This window comes from Telmatherina bonti (assembly GCF_933228915.1).
Source record: "Telmatherina bonti genome assembly, chromosome: 3".
NCBI lineage: Eukaryota > Metazoa > Chordata > Actinopteri > Atheriniformes > Telmatherinidae > Telmatherina > Telmatherina bonti.
In genome coordinates, this window is record NC_136621.1 from 7,861,335 (window position 1) to 7,870,786 (window position 9,452).

At 39.2% G+C, this 9,452-nt stretch overlaps 1 long non-coding RNA gene across 1 annotated transcript; it reads right to left on the bottom strand.

Annotated features, from left to right (window-relative positions):
• Positions 1 to 6,044: 6,044 nt before the first annotated feature.
• LOC306774616 lies at positions 6,045 to 7,189 on the bottom strand. The gene is made up of 3 exons (XR_013771830.1): positions 7,036 to 7,189; positions 6,273 to 6,412; positions 6,045 to 6,145 (listed from the first exon to the last, which is right to left on the bottom strand). It is a non-coding gene; the product is annotated as an uncharacterized lncRNA (long non-coding RNA).
• Positions 7,190 to 9,452: the final 2,263 nt, after the last annotated feature.

The following is a 9,452-nucleotide window of genomic DNA, read 5'->3' on the forward strand; positions in this document are numbered from 1 at the left end:
CAAAACCTCAGACTACCATCCTTTTTTTTTTTTTTTTTTGTCTTGTCCAGCATTTAAGCAAGCAGACTGATGTTGTGGATGCTGTGTTCTGCTGAGCAAATTTATTTTGCAAAGGGGAACTTTTATAGATGTAATGATCCCCTTGTATTTCTTGATTCTTATTTTATTTTCCTATTTGTTTTGGATAATAGTTTGTATTGCAGAGTTTATGCTGCTGGACCTGACCGGAAAGGATAGAAAAGGGGCAGAAAGAGAACGGAAAAGAAAACATAGAAAACAAAAGAAAGAGATCAATGCATACACGTATATGCACATACATACCCACCTACATATATATGAATATACACTTGTACACACATATATATATATACACATATACATATATATATATATACACATGTATACACATACACATACACATATATTAATTCATTCCAAACCGCTTATTCCAATTCAGGGTCGCGGGGAAGCTGGAGCCTATCCCAGCCAGCTTTGGGCGACAGGCAGGGTACACCCTGGACAGCTCGCCAGTCCATCGCAGGGCCACACACAGAGAGACGAACAACCACACTCACTTTTAGGGCAATTTAGAGTGACCAATTAACCTATCATGCATGTGTTTGGATGGTGGGAGGAAGCCGGAGTACCTGGAGAGAACCCACGCATACACAGGGAGAACATGCAAACTCCACACAGAAAGGCCACTGACCAATCCAGCCAAGGATTGAACCAGCGACCTTCTTGCTGTGAGGCCACAGTGCTAACCACTGCGCCACCATGCAGCCCATATATATATATATATATATATATATATATATATATATATATATATATATATATATATATATATATATATATATATATATATATATATATATATATATATATATATATACACACACACATACATATACATATATACATACACACACATACATATACATACACACACACATGCATACATGCATACATATGCACATATATACATACATATATACATATCTATATACATTCATACACATACATATACATATATACACACACATATACGCACCCACACACATAAATATATATACACCCACACAAGCCAACTCTAGATTCATGATCCCTGTGGAGAACAGAACCATTGACTGTCAGGAGGACCAGAAACTACCAAGTTAAATCAAAAAGACAGAAAGAGAGCTACCTGCTGCTGATGACTAAACTTGCTGGATGACTCAGTGACTGTGACACATGCAGAACATTCAGAGTGAAACGTGTTCAGAGAAGAGTGATCATGCCAATGTGACCCCGCCCACCCACGGCTAGAGGCAGGCCAGGAGAACCCAGAGACCCGGGTAACCGACAGTCACCCCCAGGCACAGACCCCAACCACCCCACTCCGGAGCCAGCCATGCATCTGCCCAGGAGGTGGCGAAGAAGGTCCCCAACCAGAGTCCCCCGCAGTCAGGGGGAACAGGCCCAAGCAGGCCCAGGACGGCAAGGGCCGACCCCGCCGGGCACCGGCCACCCAGGGCAGACAGAGCGCAGGCCCCAGGACCCCAAGAGCCCAAGAGCAGCCCCCCGCCCCCGCAGGCAGAGGGCACAGCCCACACCGACGGAGGACCAGGATCCCCAGACCGCCACCTAGCGGCAGCCAGGTCGCACCCGAGTGCACCAGCTGCGCTCCCCGGGTACAGGACACCACCCCCCCACCACCAAACCACACACACATATACATGCATACCCTCCCTCCCCCAACACGCACTTTGACAATAACACAGGTAAATTCTCTGGGTAAATAGAATAAAACTCTGGGTAAAATGGACAAAAAGCTAACAAAAGCCAACAGTTTGATGTCCCCTGTGCATATCTTCTCCTTGATAGTAACATGTCCAGGATGACACCAACGCTGGTTAACCAGCACTGCAATTCCACCACTCTTTAGCTTTCCACTGTGTTGTCTACTGCTGTCTGCATGCACCGTTTTAAAGCTCGGTACAGACACATTACAGTCAGGGATGTGTTCATGCAGCCATGTCTCGGTGAATGCTTTCCTCCACGAATTAAATACCTTCAAATAATCTAAATAACTACAGTAAGATGTGACTGCAAAGGAACAAGACGAAAGTTTATTACAGTTTATAACTGCAAAAAATACACAAATTTAACAGCAGCCACAATGTGTGTATCAACACAACACAAACCCTGCAGAGCAAAGCCCATGATCCACAAACAAAAGACACATGTGCAAAGGATGTGAAGTTTAGATTCTGCAACAGAAGATCAATAATTCCTCTTGTTCTTGTTTCATCTGTTGCACTCACTGCGGACATCATACACATTTATCACCTTTTTTTTTTCCATAACAAATATGGAAGTAATTATAAGATGCAGTAAGGGGGGTTGAGGAGGCCAGATTTTGTGACCTTAGTAACAGATCTCTGCTTTTTGGAAACCTTGTCAGTGACCCTGAGCTTTTACTGGAGCAAATCAATCCTGTGTGAAGTGGCTGGGATGGGAATCAGCTCCAAATCCAAGAACATGATGCTCGGCAGGAAAATTTGAAATACCTTCTCTGGGTTGGGATGAGGTCCTGATTCAAGTGTGGGATTACAAGAGACTCAGGGTCTTGTTCATGAGAGAAGAGGAACAGCGCAGGAGGTTGACAGTTGATGCAGCATCTGCTGTGATATGGATTCTACATCTTTGTTGGTTGTCATCATGGGTCTGACAACATCCTGATGCAGAGGTAGGATTGGTTTCTGAAACGGAAAAGTCGATACCAATGGCAGAATAAAACTAAAGAAATGGTGTGAAATTTGAGACATTTGTGCAAAATCATATACAAACTTTCATCAAATTTTTAAAAATTAAAATGATTTGCAATTAATGAAGAAATATGCATATTCGATATATACTGCACCAAGAAAAAAAATTGTCTTTACAACAGAATTATTAATTAAAACGTCAACCACTAAAATATATTCTGTCATTGTGAAACAAAGTAGTTCTACATGTTATGAATCCAGTTCACACAGCTGATCAATGAGTCATTCAGTATGCTGCCATACAAATAAAGTTCCAAATCAATAATTACAGTTTTTATGACATGGTCACTGTGAAAAAGTGCCCATCAGTAGGTGATGATCAGGGTATTCCCTCCAATCTGCAGTCACACTAAGCGTGATGGTTGGATAGAAAATGCACCGGAGGACTGAAGCACTATGGGTAAATTATTGTACACTACTGTATGCTGTCTCATTTCTTTAATGAAAAGCACACTTTAAAGTGTTTATGTATGGTTGTATGTAGGCTACAAAGTGTCCTACATAGTCTGCACACTTTGAAGTGTGAAGACCCAGAATTTTGACACAGCAGTGTTGGATCCGGATTTATAAAGGTAACAGGTGTGGGTCATGTGTGTCATGTACTTACAGAACAGTGAAATAACACCACCCAGGAGTCCCACAATGCTTGTTCAGTTACTGCTAACCGCTAACTGCTAACAGCTAACAGCTAATGACTAACTGTGTGTAAATTCCTATGGCAAGCCTACCGGTGGCAACGTTGCTAAGTCCCCTTCAGACTTCAGTCCTTTGTTTTCACAAAGCTGTCTCCGGCTTGTGAAGGCGACACCAGAATCAATTCTAGTTTGACACACATCTTGTCATATCCTTTGACTTGAAACTGCTTTTTTTTCTTTTTACCAGAAGCAGCTTCATCTATGCTTTCTATGAAATAAACTAGCAAAGGTTGATTACACATCTCTGCAAGCTCTGCTCTTCCACATAAAGACATACAAGGTGAATCAGTTAAAACGCAAGTGTATACCCCAACTTAAACATTTAGCTGTGTTGCTTATTCCATGTATGTATGATCCTTACAAAATGTAAACCTTGTTTTAAAGATATAAATCTTATTTAGCTACAGGTTTTCAGGGGCTATTTCCTCATTCAATGTAAGTTATGTTACTGAAACCTTTCACGGAACCATTACCTAATTAAATTCTGGCTGGTGCATTCATCACATTAAAGTAAGACTGATTCCAGCAATAAATGCCAAATTTCTTAAGTGTCAGCAAACATTAATTTGATCAACAAGATCTATGAACTACAGTGAAAGCATTGGTCAGTTAAATGTTTTTATGTCTTAATTTTTCTTAATTGGAGGAATTATTTAATAATTTTAGTGAAACAAAAGTCATAATAAACCATACAATGCATCTTGCATGAAATTTTCCCCTTGACTTGTATGCCATTACAGATAACCTTTGGGAGTTAAAACAGAGAATTTTAGTGGATGAGTGCAGTGAATATCTCTTTTCGGTGAGTTAAGCAAGGGCAAAGGCTTAAAGAGTCGTGTGTTTCCAAGGAAGGAATGTTATGATGGGACTGTAACAAAGGCAGTAACTTGATGTGACCAAGTTTGACATGTTTGGTGTTTGAACTGAAAAAGATTTAAATCAAATCAAACTTTATTTCTACAGCACTTTTTGCGTCAGAGGCAACCCAAGTGCTTTTACATGATAATACACAAGCAGATAAGAGTTAAAGGAGTCATGACCTGGTCTTTTCATGTGCCCACTGTCCTCTAACTGTTTTTAAATAACTGTTTAAAAACTTGTTAAACCAAAAAAAAATTTTTTTAAAAGTGATTTTTCTGACCTTTTATTTATAACAAAATTTATGCGAGATTTCTATCAACCTGGACATCGATTAAAATAATGTTAATGAGGTGCTTGCTGATTGATCGCTGGAAGTCCAGAGTCGGAAGGGGGGCGAGGCCAGTAGTCTCCATGCTAAAAACATTAGCGGCTAGTGATAGCAGCTAACCCGACAGCAGCAGCTTTCTGAATTCAGCATTTATGTTTGAACAGGACTCTGAGCCTGAGAGAGAAGATACCCAGATGGTGGAAGGAGCACGTTTACAACAAACTGTTTCTGAATGGTAAAGTCGTTATTTTAATGTCTGCTCGCCTTGCCTGTTTAGATAGCATGTTGACAACGAGGCATGTCGTTCATGTTAATACATCTCCATTTTATTCTGTGTTGGACCGTTTTTTAATCATAAATGTACATTTTAAAAACTCGGTTTTACGGTTGTAAAAAATGAAACGGATGTTGACTGAACCAGTCTGCATCCAGATAAGCACACACACACATTTTAACCACACGGAATTTCACAAAGCTGCGCTTTTTATTGAGGTTTTATTAACCATCAAGTGTTTTTCTAAACTAATCAGCTTATTCAGATTTCCCGTTTTAGCCAGGAGTGTGAAAAATGTTATGTCAACATGACAGATCTCTGGCTGATGCAACCACTGATGTGGGCTGCTGTGTTACTGTACAGATAAATAACATGAAGTCAAATATCTTGTGTCATTGATCAGGCTTCCTGCTGACTAATGTAGACTCGTGTTTTATGTATTCCAGCATCATTTACCATCTATTACGTTGGTCTAATTGTTTCTGTTAAGCTGCACATGCCAACAGAAATAGACAGCAAGATATTATTACTGTGCTTAGAAAATAAAATTTCTTTTTTCATTTCCTTCGGTGCTCAGAAGGATAAAGCAGGTCCAAACTGCTCCGTCTGACCCAACATCCTGGCGTGGAACCAGTCTGCTTCAATGCTTTTTCATTACAAAATGCAGGAAACATTTATAAGTAGGATTATAAACATTTACCTGTCCGAGGGAATGAGAGGCAAGTTTCTCTTTAATGCCCAAAAATTCAGAAATAAAGTTAATCAAATGGGAAATAACTGTAAAAGGTGATTATTTATGTTCTTGCCATTTAATATAACAAATGGGAACTCTGCTGCAGTCACTTAGGACAAAAGTAATTCAATTAAAGTAAATGAACAACTTTACCATATACACATTTATGCATCTGACTTCTGAATGTAAAATGTAAAGCTGAAGTAAAAAAGTACAGCTCTTTAAAACACAATATCTTTATTAGTGTACAGAACTAAAATCAATGCTAATTTTCACTCTTAGTTATTGATTCTGTAAACACAGTAGCTGAGTTTTCTGGGTTTTATGTGGACTCTCATGGTTCTGGAGCCGGATGAGCAAGCCTCTACAGAACTGTCTTCATCATCATCTTCCCCGGACTGAGTTGAAATCTCACCTTCTGCTGCTGTCATCTGGGTTCCTTTTCTGCACGGAGCCAGATACTGACATCAGAACAAGCAATAAAAGTGCCTCTTAGCTTTCATTAAGAATGTATATGTGTATGATTTATTATCATTTTCTGTATGTAAAATTAATCAAACAAACGACAAACCTGTATTTCTGAAGAGAGGGTGGAAAGTCCTTGATGACAGCTGTGTTCCAGTTGCTGCCTGCATTGTAGGGTCAGTCTGCTCCAACCCCGACTTTTAGATATCAGTGCTGTGCATGGCATGAGATGTGCTGGACTAAAATCTGCAAATACAAGTTATAAAAATATCAAATCATCACATAAATAGATTGTAGGTGTAAATAGCTGCAGTTTTAGAGTAATAAAATATTGCAATACAAATAGATTAAATCAAACTTTATAAAGCACTTTCAAGTCAAAGGCAACACAAAGTGCTTTGCATACTTTTTTTTTTCCCAAAAAAACTTATTAAATAAATCAGGTTTTCACACACCGAAATATTAACATAGAATATTAAAAACACACTCATTTTATTTCACACAGTTATACACAGACACAATTTTCCCTAACCTCTGTGTCTTCACTGCATGTAGATAAAATAAAACATAACTTTCAGATCCATCATACCAGGAGTCAGATCTCCACATCCACAGAGGCTGCAGCTGCAGATTCCTGCACAGCTCACGTTTTTAAACATGACGTGAAGATGTTAGAAATAAAAAGTTTGCATTCTGGTTTGGTGAATAAATACGATAATGGAAATAAAATATCCTCCCTGCCGATATCCAATAGGTGCCAATATCAGACTACATGATGGTCAGCTTGTTGAATGATCATCATGATTATTGCAAGTGCCATGTCATGGTGGGGAGAGCAAAGCTGCATCCATCATAAATACTGTACTTACTGTGCGGTAGCAGGTGTGAAAAATAATAAATAGAGAAGTCATTTACAAATATTTACATGGCAAAGCATAGGATAGATATAAGAAAATAAAACCTGGGGCTCATTTATACGCCGCAGGACATAACATCTTCAGGCTCGTCCCGTTAGCATAGCCGTTAGCATTAGCCTTATCGTCATCAGCTTAAGTCAAAACAAAGCAGAACTTTATAGCAGGGGCAAGATGGCGGACTGAGTAGACGCTCTACAGTTAGCGGGCACAGACTTTCGCAAATTTTATTCGATTTACCTGATATACCAAATCATATAAACTCAAACTGCATTATCAATCAATGGAAACTATTTTTTAATGTTGTGATGGCCTCCAAATCCCCGAGGAAAGGAGGAAAAGAAACTATCGCCAAACGCCTGCAACAACTCCCGAGTAAAGGTGAGGCGTTGAAGAAACAGAAAACCGGTGAGATGACTGATGAGCCAGAAGTTTCTGATACTACGCTGCTAATACTACCACTATTATTAAAGAGCACAGTGAGAGCATCGCTTTCAACATGGCAGAGATTGATGATTGTAAAAAAGAAATGGCCGACATGAAAAGTGCGCTGGCCGAGTTAACCCGGGAAAACAACAAGCTGCGTGAGAGAGTCAAAGATGTTGAAAGATATAAAAGACGGTGGAACCTTCGGATCAACGGGCTCAAAGAGCGAGAAGGTGAAAACATAAGGCAGGATGTCATCAACCTGTTGTGCCGTATTTCACCTCATCTTGAATCGGAGATGGAGAAGACAGTTGATACGGTTCATAGGCTCGGGAGAAAACTCGACGGCAAGCCACGCCAAGTCATAATGCAGTTCGTGAAGAGGGTCGACTGGACCGAGGTAAAGTTAGTTTGATGTTTGATATTCAACAGATATTCGGACACCCAGTCTCCCGACCCGAAGCCACCTCGTCGTGGGGTTAAGATGCACGATGCAACGGTCTTCTTAACTTCATACCTTCCATCTATATATGAACACCCAGTCTCCTCGTAATGAATTGCCGACCCTAAGCTGCTTTGTCGTGGGGTTGTGACAGCAAATTTCACCGCAGCGGTCTTCACCACCGGCGGATAGTTAGGGACCGTCAACAAATTAACCATGGCAGAATTTAAACATAACTATCTCCGCAACCACTGGGGCTATGAATGTCAAAACAATTTTAAACAGTTTACGATTTATCTGTGAGTGATACACTGCCTTTATTTTCTCCATTTTCATCTAGTCCTATTTTATATGAATTTTTAATCAATTCAAACATCAATAGGTTTTTACTCACGTGACTTACACACCTAAAATCACTGCCTAATTACTAGTCCAGTCCTGCCACACATTGCACAGCCTTTTATTTTCCTCATTTTCATCTTGTGGGATTTTATATGAATTTTTTAAGATTTCAAAGTTCAATAGCTTTTTAGTCATGTGACCTACACACTTCAAGCAATGTCTAATTGAGCAGCTATTCCTGCTACATGTTGCACAGCTTTTATTTTTTCCATTTTCATCTTGGGTTATTTTATATGAATTTTTTAAGATTTCAAAGTTCAATAGCTTTTTAGTCATGTGACCTACACACTTCAAACACTGCCTAATGGTTCAGCTAGTCCTGCCACATGTTGCACAGCCTTTATTTTCCTTGTTTTCATCCTGTGGTATATTATTTGAATTTTTAAAGATTTCAAAGTTCAATAGCTTTTTAGTCATGTGACCTACACACTTCAAACACTGCCTAATGGTTCAGCTAGTCCTGCCACATGTTGCACAGCCTTTATTTTCTCCATTTTCATCTCGGGTTATTTAATATGAATTTTTTAAGATTTCAAAGTTCAATAGCTTTTTAGTCATGTGACCTACACACTTCAAGCAATGTCTAATGGTTCAGCTAGTCCTGCCACATGTTGCACAGCCTTTATTTTCTCCATTTTCATCTCGGGTTATTTTATATGAATTTTTTAAGATTTCAAAGTTCAATAGCTTTTTAGTCATGTGACCTACACACTTCAAACACTGCCTAATGGTTCAGCTAGTCCTGCCACATGTTGCACAGCCTTTATTTTCCTTGTTTTCATCCTGTGGTATTTTATATGAATTTTTAAAGATTTCAAAGTTCAATAGCTTTTTAGTCATGTGACCTACACACTTCAAACACTGACTAATAGTTCAGCTAGTCCTGCCACATGTTGCACAGCCTTTATGTGCTCCATTTTCATCTCTTATTTTATATGAATTTTTAAAGATTTCAAAGTTCAATAGCTTTTTAGTCATGTGACCTACACACTTCAAACACTGCCTAATGGTTCAGCTAGTCCTGCCACATGTTGCACAGCCTTTATTTTCTCCATTTTCATCTCGGGTTATTTTATATGAATTTTTTAAGATTTCAAAGTTC